This window comes from Metopolophium dirhodum, chromosome 4 (genome assembly GCF_019925205.1).
Source record: "Metopolophium dirhodum isolate CAU chromosome 4, ASM1992520v1, whole genome shotgun sequence".
NCBI lineage: Eukaryota > Metazoa > Arthropoda > Insecta > Hemiptera > Aphididae > Metopolophium > Metopolophium dirhodum.
Window position 1 is genome coordinate 21,464,569 of NC_083563.1, and position 18,696 is coordinate 21,483,264.

Genomic DNA, 18,696 nt, shown 5'->3' on the forward strand with positions numbered 1-18,696 from the left:
AGCTGGCCGGATGAGAGCCTTGGCAAAGCGCGCACTTCGGTGGGGTACCAGGTGGATTTGGACAGTCAGAAGAGAGATGAAAGGCACCGCAACGAACGCAACGTGACGGATAGCCACAGTACGATCTTGTGTGACCATATTCTTGACAATTCACACATTGACTTATTGTTTTCGTCTTAAAAGGTTCCTCAACTTTAATTTTAGTATGTAGCAGAGACGAAAGCTTGAATATGTCATTTGAATGGGGGACAGGTTCCAGATCAATGAAAAAGAGTGGAAGAGGGTATTTATTTGTTTTATGAAGAACATTGGTCACAGATCTTACTTCAAACTCAAGGAATTCTAGCTCAGATTTTACGAGACTGATTGGAGTTGTGGGATGTATATTCCGAATTACTACACGAATTGGCTTGTCTTGTTGTAACTGATAGGTATGATATTCTGCCTTCCTCTCTCTCAGAAAGTGGATAAGTAATCTGTAGGCGTCAGGAGTGCCGGTTTGGATTTTTAAACGGTCAGCGGAAGACTTGCAGACAAAATTATCGACGCCGATAGTTTCGACTAGGCATTTGCATACTTCAGGAAAGTCCTCAACTCCACGCACAAAAATTGGAGGAGGAGGTTTTATTGTAAGAGAATCCATTTGGTCATCTTCGTGATTAGAGTTAGTGCCCAGATTAACGTCCGGCCCAGCCTTAGAATTATTGTCTAGGTTTGAGGTTTGGGAAAGAACTTCGAATCGATTTGAAGACAAAAATAATTTTTTATGTAATATTATATATTATTATTATTTAGTAGGTCCTTAACTTAGGTAACATGTAAATATATTTTTACTATAGATATAATTACTGTATTATAATAATATACATACTTATAGTACTATATGGAAGGTTTAATATTTTATGACATTATACTTTATTTTATTTTGTTTATTACATTTTAGACTAAACAGTTAGCTGGACTTGGTGGAAAAAGTATCAAAGTCATGGTCAAAAGAATCATGGGATATTTGTTCACTGACAACATCTTAGCCTTATATTCTTTTAATGGCAGAGCAAATAAAAAAAAATGTTTTGCAAATCTATCAATTTCAAAAGTTATATATGTTGTAAATATATTATTTATTTTTACGTAATATGCACTCATAAATTCTTCTATTACTTCTCTTTATCTATTATATTATAATATTATGAATAACTGGTAGTATATAATATAACTAAGAATTTGTTATACTCTTAAAGTCTTATATAACAGCTACCTTTTTAAATTAATAACTTTCATTATATATTTTAGTCAATAAGTTATTTATGGAAGTTAATAATTACTAATATTCACATACAAAATGTTTAATTCCAAAACAACTATTTTAATAATGCTATAATTATGATTTAATACTTTTTCTTTGATTCAAGCAATTTAATCCTATATATTTGATATATTATATTATCTAAAATAATAATTATACATATAAATGTAATATATGCCGGTCTATATGAGTTTAATGGATGGAATATGAATATGTGTTTAATATATTATAATAATATGCCTTCTACCATTAAAATGCAATTATTAATTTTTGTTTTTATAATTATTATTGTTATTTGTTTTATTGTCCAGATGCTGTTAAATCAATTAAACGATTGAATAATGAATCATCGACCGATGAAATTGAAAAATACATTAAGTATTATCTCATTCAAGCACCATTCAACATAAAAAAGAAAAAAGAAATGTTTCATTGAATATGAATATTATTTAATTTTGTAATTATTATGTACAATATAATATAGCTAGGCTAGGTTTGCCTTTTAGTTATATCATATTTCAACTATATATATACTATTATATTATATTCTAAATAAATTTATAGGTACATTATGTTTTACTATTATTATATTGTTATAGAGCCTAACAATATATGTTGAATAATATGTATTATATACATATTATGTAATACATTAAATATTTTGAAATAATAAAGTTAAATTTTATGCAATTATTAAGTTTACATTTTAATTATTAAATATTCTATTAATTAATTGTATAAAAATTACAAAATATACCTATATAATTATTTTTTAGAATATTTTAGTTAAAAACCGACGATCTGCTTAATATTCGACAAACATTTATCAGAGGTGAAAAAAGTTATATGAACGGTTGATTGGTGTTAAAAGAATATCTATTCAATATTAAACAATATTAAGGAATGTTTAAAGAGTACTTAACGAACCTTGACGATTAAAGGTTTTTTAAACCTTTAAGTATATATACTTATTTCATATTGAGTTCCATGTCATTTCATATTTATAGTGTGTTAAATTAACATTAATTTAGTTGATATCCAATTGGTTGGCAATACTTATTCAGGGTTAAACATTGACTTGCCTACTTTGATTTTATGTTTATTTAATATTTGCATGCTATGTGGGAGCTATCTACGATCATTTGACTTAAAGTTACACCAAAAACTAAAATCGATTTTGATAAAACGTGATATTATTGGTAGGTTAAATTTCTATTTTATAATAGATCAATAGCCAATAGATTACCTATAAATCACATTTTTTTATTTAAATCCCAGTAGTCGAGTTTTGGACAAGTACCTACATAGGTAACTTATAATAATTCATATTGTAATTTAATTAGGTACCAAAAAAATATAACTTCTCAAACACTGTGTCTAGAGGAACTGGTGGGATAATGCATTCGAATAATAAAATGTCTATAAACTAGTGGACCAGTTTCGCACAGTTAAATTTGGCATGCGAACTATAACTGAAATAGATAACCAGAATAGGTACATTGCTGATCACAAAGTACTTTCTGTAAAAGTACATACGATTTAATATTTATCAATAGACTGTATAGATACTTAGTATAATATAAAGTTCTATGGATTTATCATAGTAAATAATATATTTTATAATATCTATGGCAATCGTCAATTGTCGACATTCGTCGGCGACGATAAACAATTTTAATAATTTCAGTGAACAAATAAGTAATAAGCCATCGATGTCGGTCTACGACAGTTATGAGCCGTATACATTATAATGTAAGTTTTAACACAAACTCACACATTTCGTTATGATCAGGTATTCAGGTTATTTTCATAAAATATTTTGATACTTTCAAGTTTCAGTTCAGAGCGAGATGAAGATGGATAAAGATAGTTTCTTCGGCGGCGGCGGCACTCTAGCTAGGTTTCACCGGAAGAGTCGATACTTACGCGTAAGTTTGTTTTCATATTATTACTATTTTACATTTACTTTTTAGGCTTAAATTAAATATTTATTGCCACGGACAATCTGTTAACTGGGTTACGTAGAAGCATTTATAAGTTTAATCCCAAAAGCGCAATGTATAAAATACGCGAGACCGTCTTCGTAAAAATAATTAAAAAACATTTTGTGAAAGGAACAAGATTACTGCTAATATTTAAGTTTTAATTATTATTAACAAGTAAATACAAATAATAGATATCTTAATAGCTTTTTACTATTAACATTATTCAGTGTAAATATAGTTTTTGATCGACTTACCTATAAATAAGTACCTTCTATAAAATAATTATTCATATCAAATAATCCTAACAATTAAATGCAAGGATTCTCATAAATTGATCTTACAGCAGCCTTAAAACACCAAAAATATATTTACATAGACCACAAGAAAAAATAATTGAAAATATTAAAAAAAATAAAGAACACATCATTATAAAATTAATACAGTCATCGATCCGCCCAGAATCTAAAATTATAGACTTAGAGATTTAGAAATCTAGTTGGTATTATGGTATTTGATGAATTTACTGTATACGTTTATGGCTTTATGTTAACTCTAAAATCCAGTCATCACATTTTTATTTAATAATTCATAAAATACAATATACTCTTATAATAAAATTCTTGTGCTTCTGATATCTATTCACCACCTTAATCAATTGATAAACTAAAATAATAATTTAAATAATACCTATATCATATTATTATAATTCAAATTCAAAATTATAAACTATTTTGGTTTTATTGTCATATCAAATTTCAATAAACAAATTGTTCCTTAACACGGAACTCTTTGATATAAAAAGTCGCATTATATAATATCCGTGGATTCATCATATTGACGTACCTAGTATAATATCAATATCATTTTATTTATTTATCTATGGCAAATCTCAAAATCGTTGCAGAAGACACAGTCGATTAAAAATTCTAAAATTTCAATAAGCAAAGAAAACATGAGCAAAAAACTTACTGCGTTTCGTATAATTTTATTTTTCATAAATTACAATATTCTAAGTTCTGTAATCTGGAGCGTTTCCTCATGGGCGTTGCAGTTCACACACGTCACGGATTCCGCCGAAAGAGTCGATAATTAAAGTAAGTTTGTTTTTATATTCTTTTGGGGCTTAAATTTACTTTTAAGACTTAAAATATATATAATGTCACGAAAAATGTGCTATCCAAGTGTTGTATGCGCATATTTTAGTTCCGAACCAGAAATGTATAAAATATGCGAGATATAAACGTCATCGTCGTTTTTCCAGTCCCTGTTCGTAGAATAATTATAATTAATAGGAGCTTACCTATATAAGGTACTTAATATATATATATGTTCTGGTTTAATTTATAGAAATATATGTTATAGCTTTAACTGATAATAGTCATAAGATACAATTTTAATTAATAACTGGTAATTTTTTTTTCCAAATACAACGTTATTATAAGTTATAGGTAACTATTAATTTAGTGTCACATACTTAACTTCTATTGTTCACCTAATATCTATATTCTAAATCATAGGGATTAGGGACGTATAACCAAGTACACATAAAAGTAATATTTACGGAATGGTCAACTGCAGCCTATCCTGACGTGTGCGCACTTATGAATAATGTATCTACTCATATACTCGTATAGGTATATAAATATACCTATATATAAATAGTGTAATACTACATACACGAATGTGTTACCTTTTATGTTCCTAAAAGTTCAACAGTTATTATTAAATTTATTTATTTTTTACATATAGGTAGGTTACATTACAAGACTCTAATTAAAATCACTTTTATTTTATTTTTTTCGAACACAATGTTTCAAAAATTATTAATTAATATATAATTTATTGGTATAGTATTAAATAAATTAATGAAATAGAACAAACACACCTACTATAATTATTAGTAATAATAATATATCCATGGATAAATTATTAAAATACAAAACGAACAAACGAAAAACGATTCTGAGCAAAGACATCGTTAACTAATAAATAATATTGAGATTAAAGTAATTTATTTTACTATTAGGCATTAGTACCTACAATATAGTAGGTTAAAGTCATTTTTGCCCAAAAAATTACATTTGAAAGTGTCATCGTGTATATAAATTATAATAATATACTCTAAAAGTTTCATAAATCCGCGAATACCTACTATTTTTAAATTACAACAAAATAACTATAATCGTTCTTCTTGGTTTTAATATGTAATTTCGTCCAAATTTTAACTTATAATATCGGTAAAAAGTAACTGTGTTTATAATAGATTTTTTGGTTACAATATGAACCAGGGGCGGACTGAGCCGGCGGGATACTGGGAACTTTCAGGTGGGCCGCTATTCAAAAATGGGTATTGTCCGAGTTGCGGTCGCAATAGACGAATTGCGGTCTTAATAATATTGAAGGTAAAATTAACGTCTTAATTGCGGTCACTATCCGGTTATCGATTATCCGATGAGCTCTTATCCAATTTTCGATAATATACGATGTTGCCAAAATTTTGTAATTTATTATTTTCAAGGTCCATGTCAATGCCCCCCCCCCCCCACTTTCGAAATTTGAACTTCTGACCACTACAAACGTTTGTGCATCGTTTGTGCATCGTTTGTGCAGAAATGTGCACCAGATCCCGACGTTTGTGCACAAAAACTCCCAGTGCTATCCAAAAAACAAAGTGGGGGGGGGGGCATTGAAACGAGACACCCTCTTTTTGGAAAATTGAAATTTTTAAGGTGCCAAACGTTTGTGTATCGTTTGTGCAGAAATGTGCGCAAGGTCCCGACGTTTGTGCACGAAAACTCCCAGCGCTATCCAAAAAACAAAGTGAGGGTTATTAACACGAGGGTCCCCCTTTTTTTAAATTTTAAATATTTGTCATATTAATAAATGTTGTTTACGTACCTAATAGGTTTAATAGAATTTTACTATTGCCATGTAAACGTATGACAAATAAAATCTTCAAATATTTTTAATTTATCAAGAAAGCATTATCTTGTTCTAATGTTTTTGATTTCAAAATTGTATGAATAAATACAGTTTTTTCTTTATGCATTTCTTTACTTTATATTTTATATTCAAAATTTGTATTTTGACCGTTTCATTTTTGTATTTAGCATAATAATATGTAACTATGGTCAATATTTAAAACATAATAATTATTAATCATATTTTTTTACCGCAACTAGGATTTTTACCTATTTTGATATTTAACCTGTTTTGATCCCGACCGCAACTCGGATTTTTTTGTTTTTACCTGTTATAATCTCGACCGCAACTCGGTATCCCAAGTAACCCAAAAATGATTTGTTATTGCTATATATTTATAATTATTATTAATATAGAAGATCGGCATAAATCGGTATAAATATGAATTATAAATATTTTTTATTTTCATACCATGACGCGTGTGTGAAAAATTGTTTATATTAAACAATAATATATATATAATGTATTATTATTAAGATGTTAGATTTCGGTACGGCTGATTGTCCAACCCCCTCACTCTTCAGCATCAATGCATCAGAAATTATTATTTATAATTAGGCCACGGATTTAAATATAAACTGCATTTTCTGAATTTTCTATGACATTGCTTTCCAAGCAAAGAATTCGTTTCATATATTATCAACGAATTGAAAAATGAAATTAGAACATTTATATGGGTTGAAGTCAAATATTTTAAGGCATTTTTCTTGTTTTTAATGCATTTAAATCTACGTCCTATTTATAACTTAACGTTTTAGGTTGATAACTATTATGTAGGTAGGTACCGTTTTGTATGTTCAATGTAACGTTCTTAATTCAAAAAGTAGCTAAATGAGTCAAATGATTTTGTCAAAGGGGGGGGGGGGAGGAGGATATGGCTGATTTTTTAACATGCACAATTTCAAGTGTTCATAACCTCCTATGCTACTCTAAGGAGAAGTGACACAATTTCGTAAGAGAGGAGCCGTGAAAATGTTTAAAAAAAAACACGAATTTATTTAGTTATTTTGTTATTTAGGTAACAAATATTAATTAATAGGTATTTCTTAAATTCTTTTTATTATTTTATTTGAAACATTATTTTTAAGAATTGGGATCAATAAAACTATTTTTATTTAATTACTATTTTATATCAATTAGAATTTGTTAATAAGCCAAGTAATAAATTAATGGTTACCAAGTAAAAAAACCGTTATCTATATTGTAAATTTGAATTCAATTTACCGCATAGAAAAAAATAAATGTTTTTTTGAAGATAATGTAAAAATATCCATCATCCATCGGATAGGACCATATATATATTTTCTATGATTAGGACGGTTAGGTTATAATTATAAATAATCTATGGCAAATGACAATCGTCTGAGACGAACAGCGATTCCAATACGTACTCACATATTTCGTTCCATTCTGGTTATGAGCTAGGTGCCTATTTTTTTAAATGTCATTAATCTCAATACTTCCAGACTGAACTTTTGGATCGAAGATATGCATTTTCCTTGGCGGAGATGCACAGCTCTGACACTAGACAATATTATACACTCGAAGGGAACGCGTTTCGCCGGAAGAATAAATAATTACGTAAGTTTTATCCTTCTACTCTGTTGACGCGGTAGACTTAATGTAAATATATTTTATTGTCAGACAAACTTATATACTCGCTAGGCGTAGAGTAGTTTTTAAAATCCAGTTGTTATAGGTGTACAAAAATAAGGATATTATGAAAAATACCTTAAATTATAATACTTTGCCTACAACTGTTAGTTTATTGTTATAGTAGAATAATTTTTAAAATTTGAAATCAATGATTAGGCAATGCTTTTATAAGTAGGAAGGTAGGTTTTTATACCTACCTAATAAAATAAGAAAATACATAATGATTAATGTTATTTAATATGATTTGTAAGTACATAGCAGATTATACCTACCACTTGGTGACGATTATTTTTGTCTTATACGTTCTTCGTAATTCCGTTCCGTTACGATAGTTTTAGTTTTCGTTAAATGTGAAACATACATTTTCTACGCATACGGGATACGGGTATTAAACATTTGGGTTTTAAGAGAACACCTCAAACGTACTTTATATTTTGGGGGTTCTACGGGATATACCTATAGGAAATTTTCTTCAAATTTTCACATTTCACTATTTGATATTATGATATTATTTGTACCTAGGTTAAGTTTCTGTTTTAGAATCGATCGATAGGTTACCTAGGTATATCACATTCTTTAATTTAAATTCTGGTAGTCGAGTTAAACTGACTTGTGAATAAATGTAATTTTTGTTAAGGTATAAAAATAAAACTAATAAATCCTTGAATACAACATTTAAAAATACAAACTCTGTGACCTGTGTAATAAAAATTAATATTAGGTATTTATTGGTAGGTTTATATAATATCTGTAGACTGTAACGCATAGGTCATTAGAATATAGTAGAACATTTTACTGCATAAGATGCGTGTTATTTCACAAATGGTATTCGTCAGTGAACATTTTCAAACTGGGAATAATATTATATCATAAGCAGATTGAAATGTGTGAACGTTTCAGTGCTTCGAAGACTAAGTTTCGTAGCAGATTTTGATTCCGTCACGGGGTTTATTTTCTTATTTCTCAGTAGGTTTTTTTTTTATTATTGTTAATTGATCAAAGGATGTATTGCCCGATATTTTTCAATATTTGTATTGTAATTATACTGGTATAACACTATTCCGGCTATCAATAAAGTCGTGTTAAAAATTAGAAAATTGGGAGGTATGATATTTTTTTAAGTAATTCTTTCGAGTAGGGAATTCGCTCAATGATATTTAAATATTTTCACCGATAATCAAGTACGATTACTTGTAGGTAACTAGAGACTGGGTGAATAGGAATTAGGTAGTGTGTAATATGGCGAAGATAAGGAAATGGGTCAACAGGATTTCAGAATGTTTGGTGTATGAAAAGGAAAGATGAAAAAGAAATGTAAGGTTAGGGTAGGTAAGTGGAGTGAGGGTAGCAGATATGAGAATAATAAGTTAGGTGTTAAGGTACAAAAGAGGATAGAATAAGAAATTAATTAATTAAGGGTAGTGTAGGTTAGTGTACATATTGTAGTGAAAACAAGAGAGAATAGGTTTATGTGGTTCGGTCACTGTATGATAAGAGATAGTGAGAGTGGCTATAAAAGTTAGTTAATTTAGGTGGGAAATGAGGGGCGAGAAGACTGAAGAAGAGATGGATAGACAGAATACCGATCATATGGAGGTGTGGAATGAGAGTGACTGAACCTGTATATAGCTGTGAGAGACGGGGGAAGGAAAAGTGTAAAGGTAGAATAGTTATGTTAACAATGCCGAATACGTAGGAAAAGATCTTGAATTGCAAAGGCCACTAGCTTAAACTAACCATAGGTTTACCTAACTAACCTTGTTATGACTCATTAGGACACTTTTCAGAATAAAAAGATCCTGAGTTGCTGCAGGTTGCCGAACTTAAGTGTTTGATTATCAAGTTGATCCTCTGATTGTTGACACCGTGGATAATCCACGCCTATGTTAAATACATTTGAGGCCGCGTTCCCGGAGGGGAAGGCAATTGAGGCTCCTTTATATTGATAGTCGATACTCGATATGAGTATACTTTATTTGGCCTCAATTGTTCCCCTCGAAGGACGAAGACCGCTGATAAGACCATTATGTCTTATCCATATCTTTATTATCTATGATGGAGCCATACCCAGCTCACTCGTGTAAACTTGTTGCTGGTTGGGATGTCAGCGCACTATTTGCTTTCCATCTTTGACCCACGCGTAGCATACCAAATGTACGATTAAGAAAACACTAAACTGATTGTGCGTGGGTCAGAGAGAGAAATAAATGGTGCGCTAAAAATCTGACATCCTCTTAAGTGTTAAATATTTGCCTGCATGTATGCACTAAAAACAGGCAAATATATGCACTGAAATATTCAAAAATATTAAAAATAATAAAATATTCAAAAAAATACTGAATGAAAACGTTTTTATTAAAATTTTTTTAAATTAATAAATAATAATTCAAATTGGTTTACAAAAAAATTTAGTTTATATAGATCTAAATAATCCAAAACATATAATATTGCTTCAAAATATAAAAATAAAGTGTCTAGTATTGTAGTAGGTAGGTAACTATCAAAAAAAAAACTAAAAAAAATCATACTTGAAATCTATGTATAATATACGTATATTGTAATAAACGTTCAAATGTTTACTATAGTACATTATAAAAAATTAACTTAAGTTCAATATAATACATTATAACAGGTGTTTAAATAAACATTTCATACCACAAATTTTGTTAATTCACACAGTCTCTCTTCAGTTTTAAATTTTTCTTCAAATTATCTACAAAACATAAATGTTTAGTAAATTGGAAGACTTGATTAAGTATTTAATCATTTATCTAAAAGAGATGTGCCGGGTCGCCACATTACTATATCGAGGGGCCATGGTGCAAGTGTCGTCCATAAATATCATAACATATTAATTTATATTAGAAATACAAACTTAATATTTCACTAACAGTAAATATTATAAAAAAATATTACGTAATGTACTATACTCATATTATATTATGATTGTATTAGTTACAAACTCTTGAATTAAGAGTTATGTTTGAGGATTTAATTAATTTCCTAAAAGGAAATGCCTCAAGGTTGCCTCAGTAGGTTAGGTTTACTAATTATTACTAATTATACAAAATACTGAAAATTAATGAAATCACAAATATTAGTACAATAGAGAGACTGTGCATTGATTTACAAATTTGTCTTAAATTTACTTTTTGCATAGAGAATATGAAGGTGGGCTAGGCTCTTAATATCAGAGTATGGGGGACAGGTCTGGGATTTCATATTATCATTAATAGAGACTCGTTAATCGCTTTTATGTGCTTCAAATTGTTTACACGAGTGAGCTGGGTATGGCTCCATCATAGATAATATAGATATAACATAATGGATAGGACATAATAGTATATGGTAATAGTCTTACCAGCGGTCTTCGAGGGGAACTAAGGTGTCAACAATCTAAGGATCAACTTGATAATCAATCACTTATAAGTTCAGCAACCTGCAACTCAGGAACTTTTTATTCAAAGTGTCCTAATGTAATTAGTCATAAGAAGCTAGTTTGGGAAACCTATGGTTAGTTGAAGCTATGGTAATGATAGACGACTACAATCACTGGTCGTGAGCTTTGCGATGATCTTTTCCTACTAACTATAAAGGTATTCGATATTGTAAACATAACAATGAAAGAAAATATTTAAATATTACTAATTTGGTTATGTTAGGTTAGGTTAGGATAGGACAGTAAATTAGACGTTAACTAATTATTATAGTTTTTAACACGGTCTTAAAGACTGTCAGCTAGAGTTGTACCAGTATAGTTATTAAAAACTTAAATACAGCCAACATAAAATAATGATTTTTTTAACACAACAAATTATAAAATGTATTTTAAAATATAACAAAATAAAATTTTTTTAGGATTTTATAAGGTTTTCAATACTTATGAGCTTTTGTAAATAGAAAATGTATAAAATCAATAGTTTTAATTTAATATATAGTATTGTGTTTTATTATCCTACTGTCAAAGAATTCTCAGGGTTTTCTTTCCACATTTTTTTACATTGTACTAAATCTAATTTTTTTCCGCACATATTTACAAAGACTAAAACAGATATCTGACTATGTTTTTATTTGCATTTAGACTTTATAGTTTGTTATTTAATATTGACTGTAGACCCAGCCAAACACAATATTATTTTAAATTAAACATTATTTTATGTCCTTCATAAATTACAATCACATAATAGAGTCCGTGCAGGACCTTTTTCTGATTTTATTTTTTTGCATCCTTTATAAATTACATTCGTTTTTATACATTTTCTAATACATATATTACGGTGATACACCTCTGATCATAATAACTGTTCGTATTATTATAATGTAAACAATACCTAGTTTTTGGATAGTAGTTAATATGTATTGCAATATTTAACTTCCAGCGTATTCTTTTCTTTAGTGTTATTTCACACAGATTTCTCAAACAATTTTATTTTCAATTCATTGAACTCTAGTAGATTTTTTTGTATAAATATTTTTCAAGATTAACCGGCTATACCTGGGAGTACGCTGAGTACCCGTGTACTTCTAAAGCGTGTTCCTAAAGTAAAATTTTTTCCACATTTTTTTTTTGTTTTCTAAAATTAATTTGCCTGCAGGCTCCCTCCTTCAATTTTTTGATTCAATTGACTTTAAAATTCATAACTTGATGGTACCCCAGGAATAATCATTCTTTTATGAACTTAATATTTTGAATAGTTTTTTCTAAATTTTTTTCCAAATTTTTTTTTTGTTATTAGTTAGTAAGCTAACCTAACTAGTTGAATATTTTGTATTGACTTGAAAATTGATAACTTGGAGCCCCATGAATAATCATTCTTTAATGAACTAAATATTTTGAATAATTTTTTCTGTTTAAGTTTCGGGACATTTTAGTTTGAACTGTGTAATGTGTCTTTATGCTGTCAAATTTGTTCCAAATTTTATTTTTGGTTTCTAAAATCTGTTTGCCTGTGGGTGCCAACACCTCCCTTCAATTTTTTTTTATTAGTACTGTAACTCTAGTTGAATATTTTGTATTGACTTGAAAATTGATAACTTGGTGCCCCATGAATAATCATTCTTTAATGAACTAAATATTTTGAATAGTTTTTTCTGTTTAAGTTTCGGGACATTTTAGTTTAAACTTCGTAATGTTTCTACTGTAAATTTTTTTCAAAATATTTTTTTTTTGTTTTCTTTAAATCTATTTGCCTGCGGGCGCCAACACCTCCCTTCAATTTTTTTTTTTTAGTTATGCAACTATAGTTGAATATTTTGTATTGACTTGAAAATTGATAACTATTGGTGCCCCATGAATAATCATTCTTTAATGAACTAAATATTTTAAATAGTTTTTTCTGTTTAAGATTCTGGGCATTTTAGTTTGTACTATGTAATGTGTATTCATACGTAAAATTTTTTGTATTGACTTGAAAATTGATAACTTGGTGCCCCATGAATAATCATTCTTCAATGAACTAAATATTTTGAATAGTTTTTTCTGTTTAACATTTGGTTAGGACATTTTAGTTTGAACTTCGTAATGTGTTTCTAATGTAAATTTTTTTCCAAATTTTTTTTTGTTTTCTAAAATCTATTTGCCTGCGGGCGCCAACCCCTCCCTTCAATTTTTTTTTTAGTACTGTAACTCTAGTTGAATATTTTGTATTGACTTGAAAATTGTTAACTTGGTGCCCCATGAATAATCATTCTTTAATGAACTAAATATTTTGAATACTTTTTTCTAAATTTTTTTGAAAATTTTTTTTTTGTTTTCTAAAATCGATTTGCCTGCGGGCGCTAACACCTCTCTTCATTTTTTTTTTTATGATTTTTACTCTAGCCAAATTTTTTAAACATTGACAATCTGTTACCCTTTGAATAATTCTTTAATGAACTAAATATTTTGAATAGTTTTTTCCGTTTAAAATTTGGTTAGGACATTTAAGTTTATACTTCGTAATGTGTGTTTCTAATGTAAATTTTTTTCCAAATTTTTTTTTTGTTTTCTAAAATCTATTTGCCGGCGGGCGCCAACCCCTCCCTTCAATTTTTTTTTTTTAATACTGTAACTCTAGTTGAATATTTTGTAATGACTAGAAAATTGTTAACTTGGTGCCCCATGAATAATCATTCTTCAATGAACTAAATATTTTGAATAGTTTTTTCTAATTTTTTTTCCAAATTTAATTTTGTTTTCTAAAATCGATTTGCCTGCGGGCGCCAACACCTCCCTTCAATATTTTTTTTAGTACTGTAACTCTAGTTGAATATTTTGTGTTGACTTGAAAATTGATAACTTGGTGCCCCATGAATAATCATTCTTCAATGAACTAAATATTTTGAATAGTTTTTTCTAAATTTTTTTCCAAATTTTTTTTTGTTATTTAAAATCTATTTGCCTGCGGGCGCCAACACCTCCCTCCAATTTTTTTTTTTTAGTACTGTAACTAGTTGAATATTTTGTATTGACTTGAAAATTGATAACTTGGAGCCCCATGAATAATCATTCTTTAATGAACTAAATATTTTGAATAATTTTTTCTGTTTAAGTTTCGGGGCATTTTAGTTTGAACTTCGTAATGTGTGTTTCTACTGTAAACTTTTTTCCAAATTTCTTTTATGTTTTCTAAAATCAATTTGCCTGCGGGTGCCAACACCTCCCTTCAATTTTTTTTTTATGTTTTTAACTCTTGCCAAATTTTTGAAGAATTGACAATCTGGTGCCCATGAATAACCATTCTTTAATGAACTAAATATTTTAAACAGTTTTTTCTGTTTAAGTTTCGGGACATTTTAGTTTGAACTTTGTAATGTGTATCATACAGTAAAATTTTTTCCAAATCTTTTTTTGTTTTCTTAATTCTATTTGTCTGCGGGCGCCAACACCTCCCTTCAATTTTTTTTATTAGTACTGTAACTCTAGTTGAATATTTTGAATTGACTTGAAAATTGATAACTTAGTGCCCCATGAATAATCATTCTTTAATGAACTAAATATTTTGAATAGTTTTTTCTGTTTAAGTTTCGGGGCATTTTAGTTTGAACTCCGTAATGTTTCTACTGTAAATTTTTTTCAAAATATTTTTTTTTTGTTTTCTTTAAATCTATTTGCCTGCGGGCGCCAACACCTCCCTTCAATTTTTTTTTTTAGTTATGCAACTATAGTTGAATATTTTGTATTGACTTGAAAATTGATAATTATTGGTGCCCCATAAATTATCATTCTTTAATGAACTAAATATTTTGAATAGTTTTTTCTAAATTTTTTCCAAATTTCTTTTTTGTTTTCTAAAATCTATTTGTCTGCGGGCGCCAACACCTCCCTTCAATTTTTTTTATTAGTACTGTAACTCTAGTTGAATATTTTGTATTGACTTGAAAATTGATAACTTGGAGCCCCATGAATAATCATTCTTTAATGAACTAAATATTTTGAATAGTTTTTTCTGTTTAAGTTTCGGGACATTTTAGTTTAAACTTCGTAATGTTTCTACTGTAAATTTTTTTCAAAATATTTTTTTTTTGTTTTCTTTAAATCTATTTGCCTGCGGGCGCCAACACCTCCCTTCAATTTTTTTTTTTTAGTTATGCAACTATAGTTGAATATTTTGTATTGACTTGAAAATTGATAACTATTGGTGCCCCATGAATAATCATTCTTTAATGAACTAAATATTTTAAATAGTTTTTTCTGTTTAAGATTCTGGGCATTTTAGTTTGTACTATGTAATGTGTATTCATACGTAAAATTTTTTGTATTGACTTGAAAATTGATAACTTGGTGCCCCATGAATAATCATTCTTCAATGAACTAAATATTTTGAATAGTTTTTTCTGTTTAACATTTGGTTAGGACATTTTAGTTTGAACTTCGTAATGTGTTTCTAATGTAAATTTTTTTCCAAATTTTTTTTTGTTTTCTAAAATCTATTTGCCTGCGGGCGCCAACCCCTCCCTTCAATTTTTTTTTTAGTACTGTAACTCTAGTTGAATATTTTGTATTGACTTGAAAATTGTTAACTTGGTGCCCCATGAATAATCATTCTTTAATGAACTAAATATTTTGAATACTTTTTTCTAAATTTTTTTGAAAATTTTTTTTTTGTTTTCTAAAATCGATTTGCCTGCGGGCGCTAACACCTCTCTTCATTTTTTTTTTTATGATTTTTACTCTAGCCAAATTTTTTAAACATTGACAATCTGTTACCCTTTGAATAATTCTTTAATGAACTAAATATTTTGAATAGTTTTTTCCGTTTAAAATTTGGTTAGGACATTTAAGTTTATACTTCGTAATGTGTGTTTCTAATGTAAATTTTTTTCCAAATTTTTTTTTTGTTTTCTAAAATCTATTTGCCGGCGGGCGCCAACCCCTCCCTTCAATTTTTTTTTTTTAATACTGTAACTCTAGTTGAATATTTTGTAATGACTAGAAAATTGTTAACTTGGTGCCCCATGAATAATCATTCTTCAATGAACTAAATATTTTGAATAGTTTTTTCTAATTTTTTTTCCAAATTTAATTTTGTTTTCTAAAATCGATTTGCCTGCGGGCGCCAACACCTCCCTTCAATATTTTTTTTAGTACTGTAACTCTAGTTGAATATTTTGTGTTGACTTGAAAATTGATAACTTGGTGCCCCATGAATAATCATTCTTCAATGAACTAAATATTTTGAATAGTTTTTTCTAAATTTTTTTCCAAATTTTTTTTTGTTATTTAAAATCTATTTGCCTGCGGGCGCCAACACCTCCCTCCAATTTTTTTTTTTTAGTACTGTAACTAGTTGAATATTTTGTATTGACTTGAAAATTGATAACTTGGAGCCCCATGAATAATCATTCTTTAATGAACTAAATATTTTGAATAATTTTTTCTGTTTAAGTTTCGGGGCATTTTAGTTTGAACTTCGTAATGTGTGTTTCTACTGAAAACTTTTTTCCAAATTTCTTTTATGTTTTCTAAAATCAATTTGCCTGCGGGTGCCAACACCTCCCTTCAATTTTTTTTTTATGTTTTTAACTCTTGCCAAATTTTTGAAGAATTGACAATCTGGTGCCCATGAATAACCATTCTTTAATGAACTAAATATTTTAAACAGTTTTTTCTGTTTAAGTTTCGGGACATTTTAGTTTGAACTTTGTAATGTGTATCATACAGTAAAATTTTTTCCAAATCTTTTTTTGTTTTCTTAATTCTATTTGTCTGCGGGCGCCAACACCTCCCTTCAATTTTTTTTATTAGTACTGTAACTCTAGTTGAATATTTTGAATTGACTTGAAAATTGATAACTTAGTGCCCCATGAATAATCATTCTTTAATGAACTAAATATTTTGAATAGTTTTTTCTGTTTAAGTTTCGGGGCATTTTAGTTTGAACTCCGTAATGTTTCTACTGTAAATTTTTTTCAAAATATTTTTTTTTTGTTTTCTTTAAATCTATTTGCCTGCGGGCGCCAACACCTCCCTTCAATTTTTTTTTTTAGTTATGCAACTATAGTTGAATATTTTGTATTGACTTGAAAATTGATAATTATTGGTGCCCCATAAATTATCATTCTTTAATGAACTAAATATTTTGAATAGTTTTTTCTAAATTTTTTCCAAATTTCTTTTTTGTTTTCTAAAATCTATTTGTCTGCGGGCGCCAACACCTCCCTTCAATTTTTTTTATTAGTACTGTAACTCTAGTTGAATATTTTGTATTGACTTGAAAATTGATAACTTGGAGCCCCATGAATAATCATTCTTTAATGAACTAAATATTTTAAACAGTTTTTTCTGTTTAAGTTTCGGGACATTTTAGTTTGAACTTTGTAATGTGTATCATACAGTAAAATTTTTTCCAAATCTTTTTTTGTTTTCTTAAATCTATTTGTCTGCGGGCGCCAACACCTCCCTTCAATTTTTTTTATTAGTACTGTAACTCTAGTTGAATATTTTGTATTGACTTGAAAATTGATAACTTGGTGCCCCATGAATAATCATTCTTTAATGAACTAAATATTTTGAATAGTTTTTTCTGTTTAAGTTTCGGGGCATTTTAGTTTGAACTTCGTAATGTTTCTACTGTAAATTTTTTTCAAAATATTTTTTTTTTGTTTTCTTTAAATCTATTTGACTGCGGGCGCCAACACCTCCCTTCAATTTTTTTTTTTTGTTATGCAACTATAGTTGAATATTTTGTATTGACTTGAAAATTGATAACTATTGGTGCCCCATGAATAATCATTCTTTAATGAACTAAATATTTTGAATAGTTTTTTCTAAATTTTTTCCAAATTTCTTTTTTGTTTTCTAAAATCAATTTGCCTGCAGGCGCCAACACCTCCCCTCAATTTTTTTTTTTAGTACTGTATCTCTAGTTGATTATTTTGTATTGACTTGAAAATTGATAACTTGGTGCCCCATGAATAATCATTCTTTAATGAACTGTAACGAACCAACTACTTCAGCTCAATAATGGAAGTATTTTGAAATAAATAACAAGTTGAATGTATGAGTTATGTATATTTATTTGTAATTTAACTTTAATATTCTAAGTCCAAAATAATTAACTAATAACTTTGGTAAACGAGATGTGACTTAATAATTGACTTTGTGGTTTCTCTGCTGGTGCTCGTCTGATGGACACCTTGTCCATCGACGTACCTCGTCGGGTATTCCTAATCGCTCCCTGCTATGGCATTTTAGTATAAAAACGGTATATCTCTGCGTGCTCCTGAGGTCACCTTTAGACGTCATTCGTATAATTATGTTATTTTAGAAGTATATATTTTGTACAA